The following is a 3,589-nucleotide window of genomic DNA, read 5'->3' on the forward strand; positions in this document are numbered from 1 at the left end:
AGACACACTTTTATTTTTTGTGACTCACTAAAATAAACCTGCTTCATCCCTCCATTCCATCATCCTCAGTGCACACAATCCCATGAGTCACAGCTCTTATCAGCATCAGCTATTTAGCATGCAGCCATTATTAAAGTATTATGTGTGGAGTGTCACATCGGACGTGGAGGATCAAGTATAATAGATCCACAGAGATACTGTATATAGATACTGGTGGAAACCCCAGATTTTCCACTTTATCCAATAAGATTTGAAAACGAAAACGAACCAAAGGTAACTAAAGACATTAGAGAGAAATGCAACGAGGACAGAAGGACAGAGCAGAGAGGAAGAGGACAGGGTAAGAGAAAGAGGTGAAGAAAGGTTGAGTGTAATTATATTCACAGTGATATGAAGCATACACCCATTTACTGTAGACTCCACACACACACATATGCAGCAGCGCTCATGCATTATAAATCCCTCGTACACTCACAGACTGGTGATCTGGAACAGAAACACTCCAGTTTGAGGGATTAATAGTGAGATCACTGATTCACATCAAATAATGCACTCCTTCACAGTACATGCAAACACACACACACACACACACACACACACACACAGACTTTGATAGCACAAACTTTTCATTTATTTTGCATTACTTTTGCACACAAATGGTCACACTGGAAGTTGAATATCTGAATAAAGTACAAAATTCTATTATATAAATATATAATTTTTATTAATTAATATGTATAATATTTATACCATGTACAGTGGGTACGGAAAGTATTCAGACCCCCTTAAATTTTTCACTCTTTGTTATATTGCAGCCATTTGCTAAAATCAAATATTATATAGTAAATTATGTATATTATTTACACTTCTTCACATTCTTCCAGGCTCTATGTTTTGTCACTAATCAAACAAAATGACTGATCATTTGAAAAAGTCAGATATTCTTGCTTCCACTGAAGCTCGAACTGTTCGTAGAATATCAGCTCATCAAATTTTACACAAACTTGTGGAATTTATGGATTCAAGCAAAAGAGGGACAGATCAGATACTAGGACTTGTTCATTTTTCAGTTCAACTTGTTGCTCAAATTTTTGCATTGATATAATATATAATGACAAATATTGTGGTATGTTTATATTTATACTAAAAATTCAAAGCATTTTCTAAATTCTTTTGATTTTAGTGCAATAATTTAGGGGAGTTATTTCCGTATTCTAATGCAGGTGTAATTCCTAAAATTGTACAGTGTGGCCAATGACTCTCAATCGCATCTGCAATACACAAGCATATCCAAAAGTCAGGGTCAAAAGAAGAACGGACAAACAAGCAAAAGAGAGATGATGAGGAGGAATAGGGGATGAGAAATTGAGAAAACGAGTTACGGAGGGACGCTGGGAGCGGGTTAAAAGATGGGGAGCATTGGGGGAGGCCGAGCACGTTTTATGAGGCCCTTAACATTTAGCTGCCCGTGTCTGTCTATTACAGCCAGAATATCCTCCTACACACAGATCATCCATCAAATAATAAAGAGAGAGAGAGATGAGAAGAGGGGTGACGGTGGAGGAGAGAGGGACAGAAGAGTCCTGCACAAAAAAGATTTTTGAAAAACTACAGAAAAGAAATATAACAAAAGGACGAGTGGGAATGAATAGAATGAATAGCACTACAACAGTGAAAATGAGGAGCAATAACAGACAAGAGTGTGTTCACTTGTGTTTTTCAGGTTGTCAAGACCAATTTTGAGCATGTTTGCAGACAGACATTTTTTTATGTAATTGCAGTCTGGCTGCATACGCATTCTGTGACAATGAATGACCAAAAAAAGCAGTCAAAACACTCTCCAAACAAGGAGAGACTGAGCCATTGCGGATGCCACAAAGAGACAGACAGTTGTTTGAAAAATTAGCCTGAAATGTCAAGGACAGATAACACCAATCTGCCTTTCAGAAGAGAAAAAAGCAGATGGGCAGAGAAACGCTAATGTGGAATATGGAAGATGGAAATTTTGTTGTTAATTGTTATTGTAGGTTTGCCATGAGACATGCACAAGTCGACAAAAATACTTATCAACACAACATGAACTCTTTTTCTTCTTTTTTGTTACACACACACACATTTATTTCAAATAAATGCTTTTAAACATTCTATTCATCAAAGAATCCAGAAAGTTGAATTTTCCACAAAAATGTTTCACATATTTTTTTTTTGTTTTCACTAATAAGAAATGTTTCTTGAGCACCAAATCAGCATATTAGAATGATTTTTGAAGGATCATGTGACAAATAAAATACAGTTACCTCAAATTCTAATAATATTTCATAATATTAGTATTTTTACTGTATTTTTTATTAAATAAAGTCAGTCTTGGTGAGCATAAACTTCTTTCAAACCATTTTTAAAAAATCTGACCAAGTTTTAAATGGTAGAATAATCTTTAATGCACTACTCGTGGCACCATAAATAACTGTAAAAATAATGACCACTTTTAACCAAGTTTCAAACACACCTATTTGCCACTGTTCAAAACAGGTGGCCCTGCCCCAAATTCATGCCATTGGCTGAGTCACTCATGTTATGGACAGCCCAGGTGTCAATTTGTTTTATACTGAGAGTCACAGAATAAATAAACACACCTCACCTTTAAACACTCAAATTAATTTTTCCAATGATGACAGGACCATTATATAAACGCCAAGACCAAGTGTCACATGACCACAGAATGCTCTGCATCTTTTATGCAATTATATAGTGTCAAGCGAACAAGAACCAATATATTCACATATATATTTTAGCCAAGCGCCTCAAATGTCATGAATCATTCATAACTTATAAACATCAGCAAAGTGCATTATGGGCCTTCTGACGCTTACAACAACAACAACATGAAGATGACTGTTACAGGGGAGAAATCCGCAGGAAGAAAGAGACACACAATAACAGCCAGACTGAACGAGACGGGAAAATGATGCTTGAATTCTCAAAATTTTACAATAGTAACAGAACAAGGGCAACTTTATCAGTTCATTTTCTCGAGTTTATCATTCACGTACACACCCCTCTTGTTAATTGCTTTGTGAATGCTGTTATGTCGACAACCCCACAAATAAATCTATAATGAAATGCATTGAAAGACTCAATGAGCGAGAGACAGAGAGACGGAGAAAGAGAGAGAGAGTGTGAATAAGTAACCTTGTGTTCTCTTCAGCAGTGAGTCCCTCTGCTCCATCCCTCTACCCCCAGCAATTAATCATCTGATAGTGAGCTTACTCAAGTGTGCCTCTGCCCCCTATTCTAATTAACCAGAGAAAGAGAGAGAGAGGAGAGGATGGACAGATTGTCAGTGAAAGACGGGAAGGAGAGATGCAGGCTGGGGAGCAAGCCATTCGATGGAGAGATGCAACTGAAAGAGAGGGAAGAAAGATGACAGGAGCACCAGCAGATGGGAAGATTTAGAGGGGCTGCCACCCTCCGCTGGTCTCACAGGAACAAGACACCGTGCTGCCACCAATGGCAGACTATCAGGCATACTAAACAGAGAGTGTGCTTGTGTGTGTGTGTGTGTGTGTGTGTGTGTGTGTGTGTGCTCTCT

Source organism: Sinocyclocheilus anshuiensis, unplaced genomic scaffold, assembly GCF_001515605.1.
Source record: "Sinocyclocheilus anshuiensis isolate Anshui unplaced genomic scaffold, SAMN03320099.WGS_v1.1 scaffold653, whole genome shotgun sequence".
In the NCBI taxonomy this organism is placed as follows: domain Eukaryota; kingdom Metazoa; phylum Chordata; class Actinopteri; order Cypriniformes; family Cyprinidae; genus Sinocyclocheilus; species Sinocyclocheilus anshuiensis.